Raw genomic sequence first — 12,934 nt, forward strand, 5'->3', positions numbered from 1 at the left:
CAAAATACTACAAAACATTCAAGAGAGTCCATCATTGATATACGGTTGGGTTATATTTGTAATAAAACAAATCCTGTGCCAGCATTGTTCTAAGAGCAAGTCTGCAGGACACGAATAAACTGTTTTTCAGTTGTTAGATTTTTTTTTAACCTCAATGATTACATTAGAGTTACATAAGCAATAAAAAAAGAGCATGCATTAATATATACCCAGAAAAGCTGGTGTTACAGTGGTGAGATATTAACGTTAACAGATGCAACTCTTTTAATTCACAGACAACATCCATCCTTCATGTAAGTAACATTAAAAGAGCATATTCTGATAAGAATAACAAAGTTTCACTAATACCAAAGTTGTTTACTTTGTTAAAAAAAATTTCTTTAAAGGATTTCATTCTGAACATCATCTCAAAGGAACTTAGAAATAAGTCACTGAAACCTCACATGACGATTCTAATTGAATCTGTAAGGATGCCACACAGTTCTTAACATATCATACAAGTTCCACCATTTCTTCAAAAAGATGCTCTAAGGTTTCTCGTCTCTTATTTTTTTTCTTCCATTTTTCCAGAAGAGTTCATTACTGGATTCTTGAAAGAAGATATGAAATTAGCTTCTCAATAAAAAGAAATATTTTTGGATCTGTAATATCAGTTTCATTTTTAAGATTTTAATATATGACAGGCTAGCACTTTCTAAAGACTTACTAGTGTAGATCAACTACTTAAAAACTCTACATTAGTCTTTTCAAGTCTTAGTCTTGACTGTAGTAATGAATATAAGCATTTTTCAAGATACATGGTTTTTCTGAGTGTCTCCAAGCTGAACCTTGTAAGATTTATCCACTGTGATTTAGTTTGCATTTTTCCAGACTGAAATTATGTTAACCCATGAGTTTCCTATTAGAGATTTAATTTCTAGAAGTTGCTTTTTTGTTACATTTTTACTAACAGATCTGAGAGTTCTATTTAAAAAAAAGAAAAGAAATTGAGTATATTTTCAAGTCATCCTAATTACTTTTTAAAAGGTATAATGTTCTGTTTTCAGGGTATACAATTTAATATCCACAGATCAATATCTATAAATTACATCATTCAGATTCTCTATATTCTTATTTTAGTCAAGTTTGCTAAGGATTAATTTTTAATTGAATCACAATTTCTACTTCATTATAAAATTTAAAATATCCCTTGCTGTATTCCTTGATTGTAATTTTAAAATCATTTTAAAAGAAAACTTTATCCAGAGTTAGACTACTTTGCAGTAACATTCAATTAAATATTCAAATGGCAATCTTAAAAAATTTTTATCGTAATATATTCCTAGTTAATAACTAGGGGATGGGAGAGGGCATTCATTCTCTTTGTCAACAGAATCTGACCAACATCAACGCAATGCTGACAGCGCTGTAGAGGCAGAAGCCCTTCTCTTTTTACCCCAAACAAACTGTTCCTGGCTCTTCAACACATCTAACTTTATAGCCACTTAAATCAACTCCTGAATTTCTATTATCCTTACACCTGCAATGACCTAAAGGATTTAGCAGGTAAATACTCTAAATACTCAATATTTGATTACGAAAGAAAAAAAAATCCACCCATCTTGGAAACTGAAACTCACAAAACCAGCTTAAAACCAACAATGTCCACATTGACCTGACTGCACCTTTCCTAAAATTAAGTGTAACATTCTCACTGAACACTGGTTAAAAACATTTCAAAATATTAAATACTGATCATGGGGTGCCTGGGTGGCTCAGCTGTTGGGCATCTGCCTTCGGCTCAGGTCATGGTCTCAGGGTCCTGGGATCGAGCCCCGCACCGGGCTCCCTGCTCAGCGGGAAGCCTGCTTCTCCCTCTCCCTCTCCCACTCCCTCCCTCTCTCGCTATGTCTCTGTCAAATAAATAAAATCTTTTAAAAATACATAAATAAATAAATAGATAGATAGACAGATAGATAGATAGATGGATGGATGGATAAATACTGATCATTACTGTCCTTCCACCTATTGTATATATTTTCTGTCAAGGGTAGTAAGTACTTTTGGCTTTGTGGGCAATACTAGGTGTCACATAAGCAGGTATAAAATATGTAACCATATGGGTATGGCTATGTTCCAATCAAATTTTTATTTACAAAAACAGGCGGGAAGCTGGATCTATCCCATGGGTCATACATTAGTTTTCCAACCCTCGGCTTACCACAAGACAGTAGGCAACCAGATGGTACCGTAAAGAAACAATATGGGGCCTCCCAAAGTGGGGCTCTGTTTTATTATGCCCATTTATAAATTATTAATGCTTAGAATACTGTAAATCTCCATAAAATAATAGCACCCAATCTAGAATAGCCAATTAGAGTATCACAGGATTCAACACTTAACAAGCCTTGTTGCCTTTTAGATCATTTCACCAATTCCCTCATTTATCAGACCTTAATGCTCAGTATTAATTTTTATTAAAAATTTTTTAAAAAGCATAATCTAAGATCCAGTAAAATTTATAGCCACTACAAATCAAATCTGCAAAAATAACACAGTAAAATTCATGACAAACTCTTTTAGACAGCACCAGAATGAGCCCATTTAGTAAATTATAGCCCAAGGATAGGTGGATAAGTGGGTGGGTGTGTATTCAGGAGCTTTTATATCATCCTATGTATATTCCTGGGGGGGAAAAAATCTCACTTTCTGCAAAATCACTCACTAAAAATAACCAGGTGAAAATGAGATTGGGCACAGAGCACTCGAACCTATGTTATTTTATAATCACGTTCCTAACAAAAACATCACCAATTTTAAAGATTAAATCTCCACTAACGTTTGCACCAATAATCACAGTTGGCCCACTCTTTGGAACCTTATTTTTGTACTTTCTCCTTTTAAGTGTGAATTTTTAAAGACATTTAAGACCAGCTTCAACAAAATTAAAAATACAATTCTGGGGGATGCTTTCCTTTTCCTCATTTTCTTTTGTTATAAATACAGAAGTAAATGGTTTTGAGCTTCCTTCGATGTTCAACAGTGCAAAGTGTAGTGGTTCTGGAAGTCACTGAACTAGCTACTTCTTACACTAAGTGATTTCTGTAAATCATTTCTGTAAGATTTTCAAGCTTTTTCGTAAGATCTTCATAGCTTACCAAATCTTCCATGCTAACTGAACATCTATTCAATTTCAGTTCATATATTAACACTGTAGGAAATACTGCCTATGAACCAACACTACTTCCATGTTATACTGACATCATTTCCGTATTTAGCAAGTGTATGTGGGCCAACTCATATTAAAGAAACCCAGGTTACAACAGAACAGACTAATCAACTCTGGGTTATGTGCTTATTTTAAGACTCACATGCTTCTTGTTGACTTTTAGGCAAATCATAGTTGACTGCCCCTTTATTTAATAAAATACTTGGTAGTCCAAAGGGTTAAAAACCATCTCTAATCCAGGGGACATCTAAGACAGGATAAAATCTTGTATCAAAGAACTCATTCTTGTCTTAATGGTAGGAAAAATGGCTAGTTATAAGTAACCAGTTAATACTTTACATCACCGGTCTTGAATTTTGTTTGAAACTAATTTTCTTGCCAGACATATTCACAGTTCAAATACATGTACACACTACCAAACATAAATGACTTGGGGCTTAATTAAATCTCCAGATTTGTTTTTTTGTATGTGTATACAGATGTCCATGCATTTTTATGCTTTTATATTTTATATACAAAATTAACAGTATAATTTTGTCTTCTAAAAGTTAAATGCTTTGTTTATAAGGTTCATAAATTAAATGCATGTTTTACATTGATTTTTAAATACTGATTTTCAATAATCAGGGTGGAAAGTTCATTTAAATTACTTTAAACAAAAAACTCACTAATATTCTCAGCAAAATGTACTGTTTTCCTATTTTCAATCACAAAACAAAAACTGATTAGTCTGTTCCTATGTTTAGTCATGGCAAAATGCTATCCCAATGGATTCTGTAATTTACAGTAAAAAACTCCTTTTTTACAAAGCAATGTTTTAAGTATCAGTGGCTCTCCCTCTAGGGAACATTTTGAAAACATGTTAGGGAACTGGGTGCTACTGCCATTTAGCAGATGTGGACTAGAGATAAAAAATGTCAGACAAAATGAAAAATTGTCCCATGAGCCATAGATTTCAAGTAGCCTTGGTAATATATGAAAACCTTATGAAAAAAACTTGAAATCTGGCCATGATAATAGGTAAAAGACATGCTCATAATTTCTCAGCTTATATTTGTTTTGCATGGTTTTTATATACATTAATTTCTCCAGCACTCCATGGGAACCAACAAAAGATGACATTTTTTGCAGCTTTACCAAGGGTCATGTATCATTCTGGAAAAGTCTACAATGAAAATGCTCCTTATGGCATTTAAGTATGTTGCTGTAGCTGCCACATTCAGTAAGTTCAAATACAGATGCAAGCATCTGAATACATTGTCATCTTGTGTCAATGCACCCAAGCATTTACCTACTGAAATAATCTTATTTTGTTACTGTTTTCCTTTTACTTATTTTTACCCTTATAAAATGCTTGTACAAAATTATATATATTTAGAAACATTTTGTTTCTAAACTGTTTAGGCAGGTATGTTGTATTTCTTAATTCATTTCAAGCTAACAAAGGGGCATCATAATAAAGATGTTTACATTATATGATACACGTTATAGAGTGGGAGCATTAGATCAATAGAACAGAGTTGAGAACTACTGTAACAAGCTACTCATTTCAACAGATTTGTTAGGTTTGCCAACTCAAATATACGCAAGTCATGACAAGGCATATAAATATGGATAACACAGTTGAGTTCCTGTCCTCAAACAGGTCAGTGCCTCATAAAACAAAGTGATCTACCAGGTGCTATAAAGTTCCCAACAAAGGGAGAAATTACTACTAGCAGGAGAATATAGGCTTTATAGACTACATGGATTTAAACCACACCCTGAAGAATGAAAAGCTGAAGAAAAAGAACATTCGAGTCAAAAGCAGAGTATAGGCAAAGGCAGTGGCAGGAAAATATGAAACCCACATGGCAACTGGCAAATGATATGAATTTCCCTGAGCACAGAGCTACACTAGGAAACAAGGTTGAAAGGACAGGCTAGGGCTTAAATGCCTTGTCAAAGGATCTAGATTTTGTCCTTTGATAACAGGCTGCAGTAGGAGATTGACAGCGTTACAAACAGTAAGGCAAAAGCAAAAAATTCTGTATGTTCAACAACCCAAGTAATACTGAGGATGAATAAACTACAGTACGTACTTTACTGTGTAACGGAAAACAAGGCAGAGGTATTGAATAGAATCAAATCTGTGGAAAAAGATGGCCCCAAAAGAGAACCATACAGCTCAATATACTTTCACCTCCCACATTTCACAAAGGAGTTGGGTAAAGAGTATAAACACCAAGGTAATCCAAAGTAAATTAGTGATTAGTGATAGGTTAGTGATGCAGTGTTAAAAAGTATTTCATAGGGTAGATTGGCTTTTATAACTACCTGAGTAAAAACTTACTAAGAGGACCGCAGAACACATACTTTTAAAGGTGTGATTATGTGATAACATTACATTTATTTTTTAGATGCATTATCCAACTTAATCCTCAAAAGACACCCAAGGCAGGTCTATTTCCATTTTAAAGATGCAGGAAATGAGGCTGGCACAAAATCACCCGGCCCCTAGGCAGGAAAGGTAAGACTGAGTCCAGGCATTCTGACTCTGTAAATCTGAAACCCCACAGCTATACCTAGGGACTCGGGGTCAAAGAAAAAGGCCTGCATTTACAGTTATGAAATTTTTCCTATCCATTTTGGTATTTCTGTCCCTAATTGTATACATGTCAAATTAAATGGCTTAAGGCTCTGCAAATGATAATACGAGAAAAATGGAAGAAAGTATGTCAAAAAAGGAGCCCTCCTGCTTTCTTTTGCTTTCCACATTACCAAGAAACAGCCTTCCATGTGTGATGCTAAACTTGGTGTTCAACTATGGAAGGAGCATTTGTATATATTCCTTTTTTCATTCACACCCATACTCCTCTAGGAAAACATTCCGATACTGAGAAAGCACTTGTAAAAACTGGTGTGTGAAACATCAGATTCCCTCAATATGGAGGGACAGAAGAATCAACGCAAAGCCTCAGTTAAGGATATGAAATAATCTATGGCAGCTGACATCTTACAGGTTTCCAACCTGTGTATCATGTGACTTTTAAACACAATCTCACACTTAGTGATTAAAGAAATCTATACTGTGAAGAAATTTACAAAACACATTAAGATATTATTTTGTTGGTACAACAAGAACTTCACACGGTTAACTATGAAGAATCCTATCCGCGAAACCTCCAACTACAAAACAGCAGACTCTGTTTGTCCTTAGACCAAGTGCAACCATGCCACTGTTTAACACAACATTGTAAATCTTGCCTCCCAGCCCTGGTGGGAAAAACCAGCCTTCTCAGTATTACCGAAACAATGCTAGAAGTGAAAGAGTATGTGCGTACATGGTTGGGTGGGTAAAACTCAGAGCACCTAATTAGAGCAATAAGATTCACCATTACTGAACCAGTTACCTGGCTAACTCTAGTATACGATTTTATAAAAGTGGTTTCAATTTAGTCCTAAGAAACAATGAGGTCATTTTCACACCACACAAACCGTGTGTCCCATTAACATTCTTGTCCTCCCCAAAGAGGATAAAGCTTGAACTTCCACCTGCAAAGGTCAGGATAAAAAAAGAGACAGAAGGTACATACAAAAAAAGAATATAAAAAAGGTATCCATACTGGTGAATTAAGTAGGAGACTGAAGAAAATACACTGTACACGAGGCTATGCTGCACCAAGTAGAATTTTGGGAAGGAAACAAATGGTCTGTTGTAGACATGGGAGTAAGAATAAAAAAATGTTTCAATGGCCTTTAAGAGTTCTAATGTTCAGTTTACAAATATTCTATTTCTCCTCTGACCAGAACACATGGTAGGGTGGCACTTGCCAAAGTACCTGGAAGTTATGTGCAGCCACACACCTTGTTCTGTCAAGGGAATGTGAGCAGAAATGAATCCCTTTTCTCGGGGAAGCCTTGGAAAGCCAGAGGGCAATTCCCCACACTCTCTTGCCAGAGCAATCTACGTGAATCCCTGAATGTGCAGACAGAGAGCAGAGCCAGCAGCTGACCCAGGATGGACACGTGTTCTGGTGGCTAGATTGTCAAATACAAGAATGATTTAGTTGTTTGTTCCTGCATCATACTCACCCACCCTGTTATGCAGCCCACTTCAACCCTGCCCTATTTCTTTTTTTTTGTTTTTTAAAGATTTTATTTATTTATTTGACAGAGACATAGTGAGAGAGGGAACACAAGCAGGGGGAGTAGGAGAGGGAGAAGCAGGCTTCCCCGCGGAGCAGGGAGCCCGATGTGGGGCTCGATCCCAGGACCCTGGGATCACGAGCTGAGCCGAAGGCAGACGCCTAACGACTGAGCCACCCAGGCGCCCCAACCCTGCCCTATTTCAACTCTGCCTTCACTCCAATCATCTTTTCATGACCATTTCCATAAAAGATGGTCACATTTCTGTGCCTAGAAATGCCAAGGAAGTCAACCTTCTTATTTCGAGCCCACACTAGTATCTGTTGAACACCTACCACTTTAGAGCAAAGTAGCAAGTGGCACAAAAAATTAGAAATAAAATCCGCACTCTCTAACTAATGACACCACATGTCAAGTAGAGACAAATAATAGCTGACATGTACCACCTGCTTTGCAACTGCTTCTTCAGCCTTCAGCCCAAATCAATGAGGTCATCGCTAGAAATGTTTCTCACCTGACTCTAATAATCACCTACATGCCCATTTCCCCTACTGAGTTGGAACAGCTTGTAGTAAAGGCTTTCTACTCTCATTTTTATAACTACCCTCTAGCATGGTGCTTACTAGCATGGTGTTCTACAAATGGATGAATACAATCTTATACGGAGTTTGGATTACAAGTACATTAAGATAGGACAGGGCTCTTTAAAGCCAAAAGAAGCTTTATTAAAATAATATACATGTGGGGCGCCTGGGCGGCTCAGTTTGTTGGGCATCTGACTCTTGATTTCAGCTCAGGTGGTAATCTCAGGGCCGTCGGATTGAGCCCCACGTTGGGCTCCAAGCCCAGGGCTGAGTCCACTTGCGGTTCTCTCTCTCTCTGCCCCTCCCCATGCTTGCACACATTCTCTCTCTCTCTCTCAAATAAGTAAATAAAATCTTTAAAATAATACACACATATCTCCAGATTCAAAACAGCTAAACAACCAAACCTAGAGAAGACAAGAGTCAACATAGTTCTAAAGAACTAAGAACTCAAACTAGCCAGAACTGATGTATCTGCTTTTCTCTGCCTGTCCATCTGTTTCCCTAAGGCAGGAGATGTGCAGTTGGCAACTTCAGATTCACATCTTCTCTTTGCTACCAGGAAGGAGAATTTCCAGTTTGAATCATGTGACCACCCCAGTCCCACCAATGAGCTCAGAAAAATGGAAGACTGCATATTCTCCCAGCTTTGGCAAAAGACTAGGCAATGGGCAGCCAAGAGCAGAGTATGATCATGTTGGAAAAGAGTAACTACCATTCAAACCGCAGAGGTGAAGAACTGAGGGAGATAATTCAACAAAAGAGGGTTACTGTCACAAGAGGGGCTCACATCGGCTGAGTGACTTTAAAGGTCAGTTCTACTGTACAGTGGTATGAAGAGAGACTCACAATATATACAAACTTACTGGTATGCTTATCTCGAAAAATATTCTCAGATCTCATTCTTTAAACCTATTTTTTCCAATGTTTAACCTCATTACTATAGAAACACCAATAAAAAAAAGTTTGTGACTTTTTTTTCCCTATCAAATTAACAATAACAAGGTGAAAATAACATGAACAGAATGATGAGACAAAAAACACTCTTTTTCCTAATGGTGACAAATAAGTAAATGGGTGAAATAAGTTGACCATATGTGAAACAAGTTGACCATAAAAAGAACTCCCTTTGACCAAGTGATTTCACTTCCAGGAACCTATCCTTAAGAGACACCTGAAATACAAACATTTATGCATGAGCAACAACTTTCCCATTACAGCCATTTAACTATCCAAAAACTAAAAAGTAATTTTGGAAAATGTTATATATTGATTCAGTAAGTCAAGTGGCCATTTGTAAACAATTACAAAAAAAAAAAAACTGTTAGGATGCTGAGTTTAAAAAAAAAAAAAACAAAACCAGGATCCAGGGGCACCTGGGTTGCTCAGTCATTAAGCGTCTGCCTTCGGCTCAGGTCATGGTCCCAGGGTCCTGGGACTGAGCCCCACATCGGGCTCCCTGCTCGGCGGGAAGCCTGCTTCTCCCTCTCCCACTCCCCCTGCTTGTGTTTCTGCTCTAGCTATCTCTCTCTCTCTCTGTCAAATAAATAAAATCTTTAAAAATAAATAAATAAAATAAATAAAAACAAGATCCAAAACTGTATTTACAATATAATCAGCTACATGCTAAATTGTACTTTCAAGACAGATAAAAATAAAAATGTTAACACAAACTTTATCTCTGGATATTCATGTTCTTTTTGTACTTTTCTGTATCCCGTCCAACTGAAACAGATTTTAAAGCAAAACCCCAATCTATTTACTTTCTGTACAATTAACACTGGCTAAAAAATATTAAAAAGTCCCTATTCTGACAATGTTAACAAAAAGTTTTACCTATAGGTCTCATAACTGAGTTTTTACTTCATAATAAGTAATTTAAACTTTGCATACAAATTTTTTTAATGGGCTGGGGAGGAGGAGTGGACTGGATTCAAGCATTTCCTCACTCCATCAAAAAATCTGACAGAGGGGGCGGTGGCTCAGTCGGGTTAAGCATCTGACTCTCGATTTCAGCTCAGGTCGTGATCGCAGGGTACTGAGAGGACTGTGTCCAGCTCCGTGCTGGATGTGGAGCCTGCTTAAGATTCTCTCTCCCCCTCTCCCTGCCCTGCCCCCCGCTCTCTCTCTCTCTCTCTCTCAAAAAAAATCTGACAGAGACCAGAAAAGAGAAGAACAGATCAGCTACAGCCCAAAAAACTACAGAAGGGAAAGAGAGAAATCAAAAAAGAAATCTAGTTCATTTATGGATAGAGAACAAGGATTGGGGAAAACAGAGCAGAGAAAATAATGAGGGGAGATTCAATATATACCAAAGATCCTAATTTCTATTAGCTTAAGGATGAATGAAAACTATTCTTCTAAAAAGAAAAGAAAAGGTAAGTGACCTTGATTTGGGGGAAGGGAAGGAATGGTCACAGGAAGAAAGCTATGCAAAGACAGCCTGATGCAAGTTTAAAAAAAAAAAAAGTGAAAAAAATTCTAGGAGGGGAAAACTGCTACTTAAGTCCTCAACTGAATGAGCTAATATTCTTCCATTATACATACTTCATACTCTCTTCCAAGTCCTTTATCATATGGATTAAGTGGTTTGTGCAGTAAAAACAGTTGAGCATAATGAAAATAATCACCGACTTTAGAGTCAAGTGGTCGGAAATTAGGTCCTGACTCGACACACTAGCTGTATAATGTTGAGTAAACTACCACATTCGGAGAACAGGAGTTACATACTTATTAGCACACAGAGTTTCTGTGAGTCTTTACTGGAAGAACATGTATAAAAAAAAATTTAACTTAAAACACGCCAACAGTGCACTGTTGTTGTTGTGGATGTTGTTATTACCATGAGTTGAATCACTGTATCACTATGAGAACATTTTCTTTTCTTCTTTTTTAAGATTTTATTTATTTATTTGACAGAGGGAGAGAGCACAAGCAGGGGGAATGGCAGGCAGAGGGAGAAGCAGGCTCCCTGCTGAGCAGAGCAGGATGAACACGGGGCTCCATCCCAGACCCTGAGATCATGACCTGAGCCGAAGGCAGATGCTTAACCACCCCACTATGAGTACATTTTCAGAATCAGGTCTACTTTTGAATCAAAAGCTGACAATAACAGCATTTTACTTAGGAAAGCTAATCAACAGGAATCAGATAAAGAGAACAAAAACACAGTTGTAATTGTGCCCTCCCCACTTACCCAGTCCTCTCTCTCTTACCCCCAAAATCACCAGAAAGGTTTCTATAGGTTAGATCACTTCTAGTATAGCACACTCTACAGGGGGTTTCAATGTCAGCCTGGGCTTTGATAAAAAGGTCCTTTCCAGGTTCGAGATTCTATCATGAGCAAAAAATCCAGCTAAGAAGAGAAAATAAAATTCGAACGAACTAATAACTCCTAATTTGCATTCTTAGTCAAACTGGTAAATTTTTTTGGCTAATATTCTAAATTTGAATGTCCTGATCATAATTATACTTATCCACATAAAAGGAGGAAAAATATATATATTCAGAGTTATTACTAAATTATGGTACAGTCACACACTGGACCATAAAAGATTTTAAAAGTCATGTCTTTTAAACAATTTTAGGGACATAGGAAATGACACAAATGATACTGGGATTAAAGGGAGGGGAGGGGTAGGACTTGGCCCTCTTGTGTGTGCTAGTTTTGCCAGGAAATGTTTTTTGAAAACATGCAGAAGTTGAAACTGTAAGAAATGAAATAGGCTACATTACTGAAAGGGAGAAGGGATTAAAGTACAAAAACCCTCATTATACTCTGCTTTATATTCTTTGGCATGTTTTCTGCCATTCCAAACACATTTTTAAATTTTATACTTATCCTTCACAAATGAGCGTACAGTTTTTTTTTTTCAAATTGTTATTACTGAAGTATGGTTGGCAATGTCCTAGTAGTTTCAGGTGAACAACAGAGTGATCTAACTAGTCTATACATTACTCAGTGCTCACCACAATAAGTGTAGTCACCATCTGTCAACATACATTATTGCAACATTATTCATTATATTCCCTAGGCTGTACTTTTCACATCTGTGACTTATTTTAATACCGAAAGTTTGAGCTTTTAATGCCTTTCAATTACTTCACCCATCCTGCCACCCACCCCTCTCCCCTCTGGCAACTACCAATTTGCTCTCTGTATGAATCTGTTTCTGTTTTCAGTTTGTTCATTTTCTTTTTAGATTACATATATAAGTGAAATTATCCGGTATTTGTCTTTCTCTGACTGACTGAATTCAATTAGCACAACTCCCTCCAGCTCCATCCATGTTGTTGCAAATGGCAAGATTTCATTCTTTTTTAAATGGCTCAGTAATATTCCATTGTACACATACACCACATCTTTTTGCTCCATCATTCTAACGATGGATGCTTAGGCTGCTTGCATAACTTGGCTATTATAAATAATGCTGAAATGAACAGAGGAGTGCATATATCTTTTGTAATTAGTGTTCTTGTTTTCTTTGGGTAAATACCCAGCAGAATTACTGAATTGCATGGTATTTCTATTTTTAATTTTTTGAGGAACCTACATACTGTTTTCCACAGTCACCGCACCAACTGAACATATGACTGACAGACTTAAAGCAAATAAACTATGGCAAAAGCGTGCCAATCTACAAATTACAGTTCCATCTTGATTACAACTTTATTAGTTATTTAAACTAATGCATCTTAATAACTAATATTAACCACTCCCATTTCTATTTCCCGCCATATTTTTAAAATGCATAATACAATAAAATATTTAACACCAACATATAGAAAAAGACAATGCTGCTGAAACATCACTGTGGATTTTCGAACCAGGGTACTGTATGAAGACCAAAATGTTTGTCAGTCATGTGCAAGAGTTCAAATAGAACCTGAGTATTACTATGGAAAACTGCAGTTGTGCAAAAGGTTCAAGTCACTTACTGATTTTTTAAAGTAATCTCTATGCCCAACATGGGGCTCGAACTCATGCCGCTGAGATCAAGAGTCACATGCTCTA

General features: G+C 36.7%; 1 protein-coding gene across 14 annotated transcripts in view; it reads right to left on the reverse strand.

Moving 5' to 3' along the window:
- Nucleotides 1-12,934, reverse strand: part of TRIP12 (thyroid hormone receptor interactor 12) — a 140,980-nt gene that overhangs the window by 87,471 nt on the left and 40,575 nt on the right. The gene's annotated exons all lie outside the window — the stretch shown is intronic.

This window comes from Halichoerus grypus, chromosome 4 (assembly GCF_964656455.1).
Source record: "Halichoerus grypus chromosome 4, mHalGry1.hap1.1, whole genome shotgun sequence".
NCBI lineage: Eukaryota > Metazoa > Chordata > Mammalia > Carnivora > Phocidae > Halichoerus > Halichoerus grypus.